Below are 16,843 nucleotides of genomic sequence, written 5' to 3'. Positions count from 1 at the left end.
TGGAATAATGGGAGGAAAAAATAAGTGCAAAAATGTAAAATCGCTTTGTTGGGAAGCAATTGCCATAAAATAAAAATGAAGAGTTCTATGAGACTCATTGAACCATCAAAATAAAGATTTGGATGTTCGCTTTGCGAGGGATAGATATGATCTTGATTTAAAACAAAAAAAAAAAAGTTTATTGAAACAACTAATCACATTAATAACAGAACAATTTGTGATCAATAGAATATTGTACATTGCATATATACGAATTTAAAACTTTCAAAATTTCACCTGAATATTGAAAAGTTTACATTTTTTACCCCCAAACAGCTCCCAACTCACCCATATGAGTGTGCTATAAACAGTGAATATACTAGCAGAACGGCTTGTACATATTCATTAAAATACCTGTAAATTAAAAATCGCCTCATTCACCAGTTCCTAAGAAACCTACTGTGGAGTTTCTAATCCAATCCCCCCAGTTTCCCAAATTCAGGAATTGCACCCCTTAATATTTTTTTTTCCCATAAGGATTTTACATCAGTCGGTTTATGAGGAATCGTTAATATCAAACCAATCTAATCAGTTTTTATGAAGAGGTAAGCTATAGACTGGACCAAGGTGAGTCATTGGACGTGGTATATCTTGATTTTTCCAAAGCGGTTGATACCGTGCCACACGAGGTTGGTACACAAAATGAGAATGCTGGGTCTGGGGGAAAATGTGTGTTAATGGGTAAGTAACTGGCTTAGTGATAGAAAGCAGAGGGTGGTTATAAATGGTATATTCTCTAACTGGGTCACTGTGACCAGTGCGGTACCGCAGGGGTTGGTGTTGGGACCTATTCTCTTCAACATATGTATTAACGATCTGGTAGAAGGTTTACACAGTAAAATATTGATATTTGCAGATAATAGAAAACTATGTAAAGCAGTCAATACAAGAGAAGATAGTATTCTGCTATAGATGGCTCGGGATAAGTTGGACACTTGGGCCAAAAGGTGGCAGATGCGGTTTAACAATGATAAATGTAAGGTTATACACATGGTAAGAAGGAATCAATATCACCATTACACACAGAACAGGAAACCACTGGGTAAATCTGACAGAGGACTTGGAGATCCTAGTTAATGATAAACTTACCTGGAGCAGCTGCCAAGGCAAAAAGGATCATGGGGTGCATTAAAAGAGGTCTGGATACATATGATGAGAGCATTATACTGCCTCTGTACCAATACCTGGTTAGACTGCACATGGTACAATTTTGGGCACTGGTGCTCAGGAAGGATATAATCGAACTAGAGCGAATAGAAAGGAGGGCAGTAAAATTATTAAAGGGGATGGGGGAACTACAGTACCCAGAGAGATTAGTAAAATTAGGATTATTTAGTCTAGAAAAAAAGACGACTGAGCGGCAGTCTAATAACCATGCATAAGTATATAGAGGACAACACAAATATCTCTCCAAGGATGTTTATACCAAGGAAGATGGTGCATTCTCTGCGTCATGAGGATTCTTTACTGTTAGGGCATTCCTTGCTTGAGGTAGTGATGGCAAGCTCAGTTGTGGGGTTCAAGAGAGCCCTGAATGTCTTCCTGGAGCGTAACAATATTGTATTGTACAGTGATTAGGTTCATTAGAAGGACATAGATCTGGGGATTTATTCTGACGGAATATAGGCTGAACTGGATGGACAAATGTCTTTTTTCGGCCTTGCTAACTGTTACTATCTTATCACTTCATCTATTTATGGAGGAACATTTGCCAGCCCATGTTTGCCAAAATATTCTACCAAACATGGAAATCTATATAATACATGCGACACGGGAGTCCATATCTACTAAGGTAAGTAGATCTAACAATGTTTCTTAGAAAATACAATACATGCCAAGAAAAAACATAATAGGGCCTCCTCTTATCAAGTGAACTTTTGCGAAGATCACTTACCACTTTGACTCAATCAAATGATACCGGATTTGGGGAAGGACCTTTCTCAGCCGGGAGATTGTCCCTGGAGGCTGCAGATTCGTCCACCTTGCTGGATCTTTGCTGACTGGACCTGCTTCCTGATCCACATCTCTGTGAGGTCTGCCCACCTCCACTGACACGAAGATGATGCTCCTGAGGCTTACCATGCAGCATCTGCTGTTGATCTACCGCCATCTCCAATATCCACTAGAGCAGGGGTCTTCAAACTACGGCCCGCAGGCCACATGCGGCCCGCCAAGGACTTTTATCCAGCCCCCCGCCAGGCCGACATTGAATTTATGAACTGCACTACAGTTCAATGCCGGCGGGCCCTGTAATCGCGGGCGGGACGAGGCACCGAGGAAAGGCGTTACGCAGCCCTCCGTATGCAGCAGAGCACAGTGCACACAGACGGCCTGATTATCATCACGCCGCCTGCGCGGCCTGATGACGTCACGCCGCCTGTGTGTCTGCAGGAAGAAGACTGAGATGAGCGGGCGCCTCTTCAGAGCAGCGGGGGACATAGGTGAGTACTTTTTTTTTTTTTTAACGCTGGGTCCTATTGGGGTCATTTACCTGCCTAATGGGGACCTGTGCTGCCTAATGGGGACATTTACCTGCCTATTGGGGACCTGTGCTGCCTAATGGGGACATTTACCTGCCTATTGGGGACCTCTGCTGCCTAATGGGGACATTTACCTGCCTAATGGGGACTGTGCTGCCTATTGGGGACCTGTGCTGCCTATTGGGGACATTTACCTGCCTATTGGGGACCTGTGCTGCCTAAGGGGGACCTGTGCTGCCTATTGGAGACATTTACCTGCCTATTGGGGACATTTACCTGCCTAATGGGGACCTGTGCTGCCTATTGGGGACATTTACCTGCCTATTGGGGACCTGTGCTGCCTATTGGGGACATTTACCTGCCTACTGGGGACCTGTGCTGCCTATTGGGGACATTTACCTGCCTAATGGGGACATTTACCTGCCTATTGGGGACCTGTGCTGCCTGTTGGGGACATTTACCTGCCTATTGGGGACTTTTGCTGCCTATTGGGGACCTGTGCTGCCTAATGGGGACATTTACCTGCCTAATGGGGACTGTGCTGCCTATTGGGGACCTGTGCTGCCTAATGGGGACTGTGCTGCCTATTGGGGACATTTACCTGCCTATTGGGGACCTGTGCTGCCTAAGGGGGACCTGTGCTGCCTATTGGAGACATTTACCTGCCTATTGGGGACATTTACCTGCCTAATGGGGACATTTACCTGACTATTGGGGACCTGTGCTGCCTATTGGGGACCTGTGCTGCCTATTGGGGACATTTACCTGCCTATTGGGGACCTTTGCTGCCTATTGGGGACATTTACCTGTCTATTGGGGACCTGTGCTGCCTATTGGGGACATTTACCTGCCTTTTAGGGACCAATGTTGCCTATTTGGGATTCTTGCACCACACTAGTCTGAGCCTGAGGTAAAAGTGGAGTTCCACCAATATGGGCACTGGTGAGACTGCATTGATGGGCACTGATCAGGCTGCATTGATGGGCACTGATCAGACTGCATTGATGGGCACTGATCAGGCTGCATTGATGGGCACTGAACAGGCTGCGCTGATGGGCACTGATCAGGCTGCGCTGATGGGCACTGATCAGGCTGCGCTGATGGGCACTGATCAGGCTGCGCTGATGGGCACTGATAAGGCTGCGCTGATGGGCACTGATCAGGCTGCATTGATGGGCAGTGCAGTTTATATGTCTCTGTGTGGGCAATTTTATTGCTGGTATATTGTTTTTGTAGCGCTGTATATATGTTGGTATTTTACTAATAGCAATTTTGAATCCCTAGGAAACAATGATATCAAGAAAGAGAAAAAATTGACTCGAAGTGTAGGATATTCGAAGAACCCAAAAAATCGGTAAGTTTGATGACTTAACTTCATTTTTAATATTGTATTTGTTCCTATTTTTGTTTTATTACCTCTAAATAAGATATGTGCAGTGTGCACAGGAATTTATTCATAATTTTTTTTAAACTATATTCCGGCCCTCCAATGGTCCGAGGGACCGTGATCTGGCCCCCTGTTTAAAAAGTTTGAGGACCCCTGCACTAGAGGATAGATGGGCAGGGAAGCACCTGAGCAGTGGTGCCAGCATTCTATATACAGACCCCTGCTCCTGGTACCTTGTTACTTCCGGGTCATCATTACCAGGACTACACACCCCTCCTTTTCTCGGCAGGGAACACCTCCTGACTATCTCTAATGCTCCAGGAGTGATGCAGCAGGTGCGTCTGCCCTCTGGGTGCGTCACCGGTCACATCAAGGGAGCTTCTAAATTACGTAATTGGCCGCAGAATAAAATCTTGATTGGAACATCAACTTTTTGAGCTATATCGTTCACAAGTGGTTTATTTGGATTTTGCGCCCCAATGAGAGTGCTGGGGGCCATATCTAGAATCTTCAAAGCATACACTACTAAATTCACAACTCCTTTTTAACACTTCTCTAACCAAATTTCTACACCTCTTATACATGGACCTTTCGCTGCATATAAGTTATTCTTGAACCGCATGGAAAACTTGCGCTAATAGGAGACAGATGCTATATTTAAACCCTAGTTATTCACTACCAATGACACAAGTATATAATCCCGTATTCCAACATGGGAAACTACACTTACAAGCTGTGACAATCGGGAGGATTGGATCATCTAGTAACTTTTGTGGCCATGGTCCAAAAGCAAATAAACTTTTAATCAACTCGAATTACAAAATGATATATTATTATTATGCATTTATATAGCACCATTTATTCCATGGCGCTTTACATGTGAAAAGGGGAAATATAGACAAGTATAATAAACGTGTAAGACAAGGGACACACAAATACATAAGGAGAGGGGACCCTGCCCGCGAGGGCTCACAGTCTACAGTCATGGCCAAAAGTTTTGAGAATGACACAAATATTAATTTTTACAAAGTCTACTGCTTCATTTTTTCTAATGGCAATTTGCATATACTCCAGAATGTTATAAAGAGTGATCAGCTTAACAGCAATTACTTGCAAAGTCAATATTTGCCTAGAAAATGAACTTTATCCCCCAAAACACATTTCAACATCATTGCAGCCCTGCCTTAAAAGGACCAGCTAACATCGTTTCAGTGATTGCTCCATTAACACAGGTGTGGGTGTTGATGAGGACAGGGCTGGAGATCAATCTGTCATGATTAAGTAAGAATGACACCACTGGAAACTTTAAAAGGAGGCTGGTGCTTGGCATCATTTTTTCTCTTCTGTTAACCATGGTTATCTCTAAAGAAACACGTGCAGTCATCATTGCACTGCACAAAAATGGCCTAACAGGGAAGAGTATCGCACCTAGAAAGATTGCACCTCAGTCAACAATCTATCGCATCATCAAGAACTTCAAGGCGAGAGGTTCCCTTGTTGCCAAAAAGACTCCAGGGCGCCCAAGAAAGACCAGCAAGCGCCAGGACCGTCTCTTAAAAGTGTTTCAGCTGCGGGATCGGGCTACCAGCAGTGCAGAGCTTGCTCAGGAATGGCAGCAGGCAGGTGTGAGTGCATCTGCACGCACTGTGAGGCGGAGACTCTTGCAGCAAGGCCTGGTCTCAAGGAGGGCAGCAAAGAAGCCACTTCTCTCCAGAAAAAACATCATGGACAGACTGATATTCTGCAAGAGGTACAGGGAGTGGACTGCTGAGGACTGGGGTAAAGTCATTTTCTCTGATGAATCCCCTTTTCGATTGTTTGGGACATCTGGAAAACAGCTTATTCGGAGAAGACCAGGTGAGCGCTACCACCAGTCTTGTCTCATGCCAACTGTCAAGCATCCTGAAACCATTCATGTGTGGGGTGGCTTCTCAGCCACGGGAATGGGCTCTCTCTCAGTCTTGCCTAAAAACACAGCCATGAATAAAGAATGGTACCAGAATGTCCTCCGAGAGCAACTTCTCCCAACCGTCCAAGAGCAGTTTGGCGATCAACAATGCCTTTTTCAACATGATGGAGCACCTTGCCATAAAGCAAAGGTGATAACTAAATGGCTCAGTGAACAAAACATAGAGGTTTTGGGACCATGGCCTGGAAACTCCCCAGATCTTAATCCCATTGAGAACTTGTGGTCAATCATCAAGAGACGGGTGGACAAACAAAAACCTTCAAATTCAGACAAAATAAAAGCATTGATTTTGCAAGAATGGACTGCTATCAGTCAGGATTTGATCCAGAAGTTGATTGAGAGCATGCCAGGGAGAATTGCTGAGGTCCTGAAGAAGAAGGGTCAACACTGCAAATATTGACTTGCTGCATTAACTCATTCTAACTGTCAATATAACCTTTTGTTACTCATAATATGATTGCAATTATATTTCTGTATGTGATAAAAACATCTGACAAACACATAAAAACCAGAGGGCAGCAGATCATGTGAAAATATATTTGTGTCATTCTCAAAACTTTTGGCAATGACTGTACAGTCTATATTGGGACCTCATCTGCCTTTCTACTCCTTTACAAGTTCTGAGCTATATTAGAAATGTTTTAAAAAGCTTAACAGAGACTGGGATGACCCTTTTTATCGTTAATGCAATTATGCCAGCTTCAAATAAAACAGATAGCATTTTAAGGCTGGAGTCACACTGCCGTATTTCTCGTGCAATAATCGCACTGCACGGACTGGCCGGCACCTCTCCTGACCGGAGCATGACAGCGTGATGGATTACTATGCAGCTGACAAGCTCAGGTCAGCAGAGCCGTCAGCCAGTGCAATTCTTGCACAAGAAATATTGCAGTGTGTCTCTGCCCAATACAGACTATTTATGGAAAAAAAACGGATTACTTACCGGTAATACTCTTTTGTAGAGTCCACGACAGCACCCACTGAGAGAGGGGATCCGCCCCCGGAACAGGAAAACTACAGAGAGATAAATGGGGCGGTCCCCCTCGCTCCCTCAGTTTGTGTTACCGAGAACAACGGAGGAACCGCCATACATGTTTTAGTCAAATTGTTTGGGCGATTCATCTACTTTACCCCTATGTAGTTTTATGCTTATTAAGTTTAATCACATATCTAACTTAAATCATAATCTCCACCACCAAGGAGACCCATGTGAAAAAAGTTTTATGGGAGGGAAGTGAGCGGGTGCTGTCGTGGACTCTACAAAAGAGTATTACCGGTAAGTAATCCGGTTTTTCCTCTTCGCCACGACAGCACCCACTGAGAGATTTCCAGAGATAATCACTTGGGAGGGCACACCGTGTTAAGGACAGATCTACCAAAAGTTAGATCCTCGGTAGAGGACAAATCTAGTCTATAGTGACTATAAAAGGTAGACTGAGAAGACCAGGTTGCAGCCTTACATATTTGTTCAATTGGGACGTTCGCCCTCTCGGCCCAGGAGGATGATATGGCTCTAGTAGAGTGCGCCTTAATCCCCAGTGGAGGGTCATCTCCTTTTGCCAAATATGCCATTGTGATCGCATCTCTGATCCACCTGGACAACGTGCCCGTTGTAACTCTAGCCCCCTTCTTGTTACCCTGGAAGGAGACAAAAAGAGACCTACTCTGCCTCCAGGGACTGGTCCTATCTAGGTAGGCTAGCACAGCTCTTTTCACATCTAATGTGTGATATTTCACCTCGTCCTGTGTTGACGGGTTCTCATAGAAGGAAGGTAGGCATATCTCCTGAGATCTATGAAATTTAGTTGCCCGTTTGGGAAGGTAGGATGGGTCTGTCTTTAAAATCAGACTGTCTCGTGTTATTGACAGGAACGGAGGGTCTACTGATAGAGCGTGGAGATCACTCACTCTCCTAGCTGATACTAAGGCTACTAGCATAGCAGTTTTCAATGAGAGGCACTTTACTGATGCTGAGCTTATGGGCTCAAATGGTGCCTGAGTGAAAGCATCCAAAACTAGAGTAAGGTTCCATGCTGGTAGCTGAGGCATATGGACCGGCTCTGACCGTTGACAGGCTGAGATAAAACGGGACACCCATCTATTTGCTGCCACGTTATAGTTAAATAGGGCTCCTAGGGCTGATACGTGGACCTTTAGAGTGCTTACTGAAAGCCTCAATTCTTGGCCTCTTTGCAGAAATTCTAGAATGGCCGTAATGGGTACTTCACCGGCTAGTTTTGCTGGGTGAAAGGCCAGGAACTTTTTCCACACCTTGGCATTTATTCTAGTTGTGGACTCCTTCCTACTTTGTAGCAGGGTATTGATTAGGTTCTTTGAGAAACCCTTCTGCCTCAGTAGCTCCCTCTCAAATTCCAGGCCGCTAGGTGCAGGGCTTTGGCCTGTGGATGGTAGCAGGGTCCCTGCGAGAGAAGATTCTGGTGCAGCGGTAGGATCCATGGGTCGGTTAGTGACATGGCTCTCAGCCATAAAAACCACAGTCTTTTTGGCCAGAACGGGGCTATCAAGATGACCCTCGCCCTCTCCTGTCTTATCTTCCTGACTACTGTTGGCAGTAGAACCATTGGAGGGAAGGCATAGGCTAGCTGGAATGTCCAGGGTGCTTGGAGGGCATCTAGAATGTCTGGGTTGTCTGACCTGTAGAGCGAAGCAAACCTTCTTACGCGCCTGTTGGCTCTGGTCGCGAATAGGTCTATCTCCGGTCTGCCCCATTCTGACGCTATCATTTCGAAGACGTGCCTGCTGAGGACCCACTCGCCCTGATATAGGGTCTGGCAACTGAGATAGTCTGCTCGGGAGTTGTCTACTCCCCTTATGTGGAGTGCTGACAAGGAGAGAAGATGTACTTCGGCTATCTCTAGGATCTTTCCCGCGATAGACATCAATGGTCCTGACCGCGTGCCTCCTTGCCGGTTTATATAGGCCACTGCGGTGGTATTGTCTGTTTGGATTCTCACGTGGGTGCCCCTTAACTGCGGGAGAAAATGAGATATCGCATAAAAAATCGCTGTTAGTTCCTTTGCATTAGAGGAGGCTTCTATTTCATCATTACGCCACCAGCCTTGTACCATGTGCTCCTCTAGGTGGGCCCCCCAACCTAAGGGGCTGGCATCCGTAGTGAGTATTTTGGAGGGAGTCACCCACCATTGTACTCCCTTCGATAAATTGGAAGGGTTTAACCACCATTTTAGGGATTTAACCACCTCGGGCGATAGGGACATCTTCCCTTCCAACTGCCCCTGCAGTCTATCTGTTTCCTGCAGAATAGCCCACTGTAGTTCTCTGGAGTGGAACTGGGCCCATTGCACTGCTGGGATGCACGATATCAGGGACCCCAGCAAGGACATACCCTGTCTCAATGATATTACGGGTCTTCCTGTAGTATTCTGTATCTTATCAATTATGCCCATCGCTTTGGCGTTTGGCAGAAAGCACTCCTCAGTTACGGAGTCCACTTGCAGGCCTAGAAACCTCTGACAAGTTACAGGTTCTAGTCTGGACTTCTCCCAGTTAATTAGCCAGCCCAGTGCTTGTAGGGATGAGATAATCTTAGCTATTCTCGCTTCGCACTGTGAAACAGAATTTCCCACTATGAGTAGGTCGTCTAAGTAAGGGACAACTAGGGTGTCATTCAACCTTACATACGACATCACCTCCAGCATCAATTTGGTAAATACCCGAGGAGCCATGGATAGCCCGAATGGCATTGCCGTAAACTGGAAATGCTGAATCCGACCTTTGAACCAGACTGCTACCCGCAGGAACCTCTGGTGCCCTCGATATATGGGGAGATAGTAATAGGCGTCCTTTAAGTCCAAGACTGCCATATAACACCTGGGGAACAAAAGTTTTATTGCAGACTTAATCGACTCCATTTTAAACGGCCTCAGCTTCAAGAAGGTATTAAGCTTCTTTAAGTTTATTATAGCCCTATAAGAGCCATCTGGTTTTGGAACTAAAAATAGAGGAGAATAAAAGCCCATTCCCATTTCGTCCCCTGGGACCTCTACCAGGACCTGTTTAGTTAGCAGTACTGCAATCTCTATCCCCAGTGCTTCCTGCTGTGCCTGGGACTTCATGGAAGTCAATAGGAAGGAGTTCGGTGGATACCGAACGAATTCTAATTTTAGGCCTTATGACACAATACTCATGGCCCATGGGTTTGATGTTACCTTTCCCCATTGGTGGCTGAATTTTAATAGTCTGCCACCTACCAGTGTAGTGGTTTTATCGGGACCTGTCTCCCCTGAAGGGACGTTTCCCGAATAGGTTGCCCCTTTGTTTGGGGTCCTTATTTCCCCAACGGTCCTGGGGTCTAAAGTCCTTCTTTTTGCCAAACGGCGGCTTCCTGTAGGTCCTCCTGTTAAACGGAACATACGGGTTAGGAAACCCTTTTTTTCTCTCCCCCGCTTTTGTTAAGATCTCATCCAGTTCCGTGCCAAACAGGTACTTACCCTGGCAGGGTATAGCACACAGTCTAGTTTTTGTTTGCGTGTCTCCTTCCACCCTTTCAACCATAAGGCCCGCCGGCCTGCATTGGTTAGCCCTGCTGCTCTGGCCGACAACCGGAGAGAGTCCGCGGAGGAGTCTGAGAGGAAGGCCGCTGTTCCCTTAATGAGGGGTATCGAGGAAAGGAGTCTATTTCTAGCTACTCCATTCTTAATATTGTCCTCCAGGTCATTCAGCCACACCAACATGGACCTTGCCGTACACGTGGCTGCTATTGCGGGCTTAAAGGCTGCCGTACATGCTTCCCAAGACCGTTTAAGAAATGTATCGGTTTTGCGATCCAAAGAGTCAGCCAAAGTTCCCGAATCCTCTACCGGCAGGGAGGATCTACGAGAGGTAGAGGCCACTGCCGCATCCACCTTGGGGGCTCTCGACCAGGCTGTTAATTCCTCGTCGTCAAATGGATACTTACGTTTTGACGTTAAGGGGAGGAAGGTTCTCTGACCCTGTTTTTCCCATTCCCTTTTAACTAGCTCTTTTACAGCTGGGACCACTGGGAATGCTCGGACCTTTCTACGGGAAATGCCTGCAAACATTATGTCCTGTGGAGTTTTGGGGTCCTTACTTTCTGGTAACCCCATGGTATTTCGGACAGATTTCACTAAATTACTGACACTGTCCGTGGGAAAACACGTTTGGTCCTCGTCCTCTGAGGAAATGTATTCTTGGGATCTATCGGAATCTAGTTCCCCGGTTTCTGACGGCGATTTTGACGCCGGCGAGACTCCTCCTCTTGACGAATATATGTCTCTCACGGAGGAGTGGCCCCCCAAACTACTGGAACCGCCTAAGGCCCGTAGCTCCTCTCTAATCATTGCCCGGATATCCTCCTTCTTTAGTGAGGATTCCTCCTGTAAGGCCTCCTCAATACATGATTGGCATAATCTCTTAGGGTGGCCATCTGGGAGGGGCTGAGAACATAAGGCACACTCTCTATTTTTCGCCTTCTCCGTTCTTTTGGCCTAAAGGGGGTATGGACCAGAAAAAGAAGGCCATCAATTATTTATTCTGACCAAAAAACACTCACCCGTGAGTTTCGTCAGCTTCTTAAAACTACCGGCTGCAAGGTCCGCGACCCCGGCTGAGGCGAGGCGTGGGACGACTTTTTTTCTTTACGCTTTTTCTCCAAAGGCTCATCTTGCCTGGAAGGTCCACCAGGTTCCTTCCTGGAGCTGCCACTTCTTCTGGTGCTACTGCTTCTCCTTGTAGCACCGCTCTGTCTACTGCCATGTGGGGATTCCACTGGCTGACCTGACGGGAGCGAAGCTGGGTCATCTATGGATGACATGACTGCGCACTAGCGCTGTGTCTGTGGCTTCTTTTTATAGCCTCTACTATAGCTGCTCCCTCTTCTTCCTCCCTTTTTTTTTTTTGTCCACCTTTTTTTTTTTTTTTTCTTCTGCGCATGCGCGGGCGTTCTCCCGCGGTCTCTGCCTCCTGTCCTGACCCCGGAAGTCCTCCTACCGCTTCCGGGTCGCCTCTCCTGGGGAACGCTCGCTCACAGCGGAGTACTGATGCGGCGGCCGTCTGGCGGTGCCCACCACGTATCTGCTCCCCGCCACCAACACACGGGGTCTTTCTCTATTAACCCCTGCCGCAGGTATGACCCCCGACAGCACTGCCCAGCACAAACGCTCGAGCTCTTCTGCTTCCTTTTGGGGGGGGGGGGGGGCGGCCATCAACCCCGGTATCTCATTATTTGTAATGCGCCCCCCTCAGGGGGGGGGGTATAGCCATGTTCTCCCCAGTGAGCCTTGGCACCATTCTCACCTCCGGCCTCACCTGCATTTCCAGCTCTGGGGGGGGGGATACCCTCTCCGCCCGACGCTGCCTCCAGTCCTGGGGCCCCTGCTGCTCATATTCTGCACGCAGGCGGCTACCAGACCAGGTATCCTCTTCTGCGGGTTCCTTTCCAGGAACAGGAAACGAAACTGAGGGAGCGAGGGGGACCGCCCCATTTATCTCTCTGTAGGTTTCCTGTTCCGGGGGCGGATCCCCTCTCTCAGTGGGTGCTGTCGTGGCGAAGAGGAAAATAGATACTAGAAGCCTATTAAGGCTCGCTAACACAACCCTATGTATCGGATGAGTGCTATCCGTTGTGTTATTTGGATAGCACTTGGACCACTGTTATTTTATAGGGCAGTGCTGATCAACATTTTTTTTTTCTCATGCAGATACAACCTGACACCTAATAAACAACAACGGCATGGATGAATAGTATTGCGGAGTCAGATCACCCAATGGAACAATAGCAGATGCACAGCAAAAAATATTGCAAGGAAAAGATATTGTATCTGTGGGAAGTGACTGGAAATGAAACCTGCTGGTATCAAATTGAGAAGACTGCAGCTGAGGCCATGTAGACCAACAAGAGCTTATGGATGAGCAGACCCCACGCGCATCGCCACCAACATCTGTGGCTTTTTCAGGGAATGTGTCTCCCGCTTGCACTTATGCACTTCATGGTTATCACATGTTCTAAGCCTTATATTGTCATTTACTAGGTGTCAGGTTTTAAGCATGGTGATAGGGGTCAATACTGCTTTAGGCTGCCTATACAAATCTATATTTTTTTAGTTATAGTGATATATTGTACGCTGTTACATTGAGTACGGTTATGTCCATATGTTTAAATCTGTGTTTTGACTATCCTTGAGAGACTAGTGGAGGATTGTTATTGCCATATTGTGGGCATAACTTGTTATCTAACCATGTTTTGGTTTATTAATGTCTTTTTTCATGTGTTAATGAAATACATTTTTTGCTTCACTTTGAGTGATCCCTATTTTCACCATGTATCTTTTCCTGTAGTTGTCTAACCATATTGCACGTCAGCATGCTTTAGGAGATCCCCTTCTTTCTTACCTTTATTTGGCACTGCCCTCCCCCCTTTTTCTAACCCTTGCTGTGAGTTGCTGTGTAAATTGAGTCACACTCACCCATCCCAGTCTATGGGTGCGTGCAAAGCATTGGACTGCACTCAGAGGACATCCGCCGGCAGTCTGATTTACGCAGACTCAGACAATTGAGAAATTAAGTTCTCCATCTTCTCCTCACCTGTGCTGAGGGAATAAGTTCACACTAAAGCCCCCGTTACACACTGCAATATCGCTAGCAATATCGGTGTAAAGTCACCGATTTTGTGACGTTGCAGCGATATTGCTAGCGATATCGCTGCATGTGATACTTACCTCCGACCGGCTCCCCCGCTGGTTATCGCTGATTGCACGAGAAGCTCCTGGACCATTCCTCGTCGGTCACTTCCTGCTGGGCTTCCTGTGGCGCCGACGAGCGACGCATGGAGCCGGGCGGGAGGACGCAGGATCGCCGCGTCTGACAGGTAAGTAGCGACCCCCGACCACTGCTATGTCGCTGGTGAGATCTGCCTGTGTGGCAGCTCACTAGCGACCACCTAGCGATGCACCAGCGATCCTGACCGCGTTATATTGCTAGTCGGGATCGCTGGTGCATCGCTAGGTGTAACGGTACCCTAAACTGACACTCGGTTCAAACTCTGATAAGTTTGATCTGAGTATCACTTACATAATTGATCCGATTATCTTGTATGAGAGAATCTACACTCATGTAACCCAGGCCATAGACTGAAGAGACTAGATCCTTCAATTCCCAGAAATAGCGACCAAATACTTACCCATCAGCCAGGTACTAGGAAATGGAATATAAAATAGCACATAGAGCTTATATATCACGTAGGAATTACCTAATACCACAGGTCATACATGTCCAAAATGCTAGGCACCTCTTATAGGCCTACATTGTATGCGGCCCTGCCCTGCAATAGAGATGTTCTGGAAGCAGGATTGCCATAAATATAAGCTTAGCGCAAACTTTCCTGAACACAATACATTGGACCCTGCTGGGATTTCTCCTCAAAGTGACGGAAAATAGAACAAAACATGAAAAGAAATTACTACTTTATATCTTTGCAGCTGCACGTAAGTCAATATTGTTGGATAGCGTTTTTCCCCCACTCCCTTCATGAAAGGCTGTTCCTCGAAAACATCTTTTTTTTCGTAGTACCTGGATTGAATGATCTCTTAAAAAGAAAGGCGAGTTTAATATTTTTTTTGAGGATTTAAAACAAATTTACATAACTACTTCCAGAACATGTTAAAACCAAAACTAAAGTAATGGTTTGGTCAAACGACCAGGTATCTTGAATAGATTAGAAATGGTGCCAACTTAATTGTATGTATATTTTTTTTATAACTTTTTAATTTTTTTTATAATAAAAACATAACAGAAAAAAGTGAAACGGATATGAACAACCTACATAAGGTGCATTTGTCAATTTAACAGTTTGATAATGGGAACCAACCTTCTCCGCAAGATATAGACAAATGGAATAAATATACATGCAGAATACACGAAGGCTACCATTAAGAGGCAGATATCAAAGTAATCCAGGAAAAAAGGAGGATTCACAGCTACCACAATGGTGGCAATTCCAGACCAAACACTTCTAAACATCCACACAAGCAGACCACCCATGTATACACATTAACACCTACTCATTCACTCCTCTGTTTACTACCCCGAGTAGAAGATGCCAACTGTAATAAACCCCATTAGCTAATCTAGGTGAATGCATCAACGGAACCTGTAGTCTCAAACGCAAGCCAGAGAGACCGGACCCTCTGACATTTGTTTGGACATTTCCAGGAAAAATTAAGTACTTTGTAGAAGCTAATATATTTGTTAAGGAGATTAAACCAATGAGACAGGGATGGAATGTCTGTCAACTTCCACATCATTATGACCACTTTCCTGGCACAGAAAAGAAGAATACGTAAGAGTTATTTGCAGGAATTCTGGATCAAATTACCCAAGATCTCCAAGAGACACTTGTGTGGAGAGGACCCTAGAGAATGGAAAATGGACAGTACTAGGCGGCATGTAAAACGGAGCCTTAAGACACATCTAATGCAAATATCTGAATCAGACATTCCCATTTTCTGCAGTCTAGCGGGGGTGTAGTAAACTTTATGTAGTCATCTATATTGTTGAAGAATATCTTTTGAGAGCACTACCAAAGACAAAAAGAAGTCCTCCACTTTTCCCCAATCATTATCCTCAAACTCCGGTATATGACCCCTCCCCACTTAAACAGGGCTTTTGCAAAGGATGTAGATAAATAATAAATACACGTGAAAAGTTTAGCCATGCTGGTCGACCTCAAACTCCACTCTAGCTTAGTATAACCTAGCGCCAAATTCAGTCACCTCTTCATTGGCAGGTATTACTCTAAACTCACCTTGACATCCCTTCATCACCCTTTGGAGGAAGCGGAGCACGAAACGCACATCAGGGGTGTTCCTTGGCTACCACACAGGTTTAATCTTGCCTCCTATGCATTTTCTATTGGGCTTGTTATTCTGAACAGGGCTGTGTCTCTATTATTGCAGCATTACTATTTTTGGTGTATTCATGTCTAAACATTAATGTACTTGTGTTCTCTGGGCATAAGTGATATTTACCAAGCTGAACATTACCCTCTGTAAATTTAGTCATATTTCGATACTGCTTTGCCTCATTATTACTACCAATATTTGGTTTTATTAAATATATCAAGACAGCAGTCTGAAATATTTTTCATATACAGAATAGAATTTACCCACACTTTATTACTATATATCTTGGATATCACTTTTACTGCATTTTATTAATTTCCATCCCTGTATATGCTGTACTTTTGTAACTTTTTTCATGTTTTGCTACTTCAGTTCAGTTATAGCTATCCTTATCTAAAGCACTGTAGATCTGCAGCACTGGGGTGCTGGGTTCATATCCAACCGAGGACAACATCTGCAAGGAGATTATATGTTCTCCCCGTGTTTGCGTGGGTTTCCTCCCCCACTCTAAAGACAGACTGATAGGGAATTTAGATTGTGAGCCCCAATAGGGACAGAGCCGATAAGGTATATAAAGTGCTGTGGAATTAATGGCGCTATATAACTGAGCGAAATAAAATAAAATCTGCTGGAGGACAATAATTGTTATGTAGGATTTTTTTATCCACAATATATTTACTTCTTTTATATTATTCAATTTCTGGACATGACCAATTGATTTTGACTACTGCTTTTTGTGGATAAAAGATGTTTTGTGCATCATTTAGCTCTGCAATTGGGGGGCTTGTGTGGTTTTAGCATATGTCTGACCTTCTATTATGTATATACTTTTTTTTTACTTTGTCTGATATTTGTTAAAGAGAAAACTTCCCTATTCTTGGCTAGTGCGCCTATGTTTCTAGGTTTCCTTGATTCACGGGAGAGCCCTTTATCTTGGTTTATTAGTTATGTAGTATAACCTAATTGTATTTGGTGGAAGCCAAACACATTCTGTCATGTAAGCAAATATTTTTTTTTATCCCAGGCTTATGGACAGAAGGTATAATTTGATCCCTCTCTAAAGGTATTC

The sequence above is a fragment of the Dendrobates tinctorius genome, unplaced genomic scaffold (assembly GCF_039654945.1).
Source record: "Dendrobates tinctorius isolate UK_male_01 unplaced genomic scaffold, ASM3965494v1 ptg000003l, whole genome shotgun sequence".
In the NCBI taxonomy this organism is placed as follows: domain Eukaryota; kingdom Metazoa; phylum Chordata; class Amphibia; order Anura; family Dendrobatidae; genus Dendrobates; species Dendrobates tinctorius.
This window is presented reverse-complemented; position numbering follows the sequence as displayed.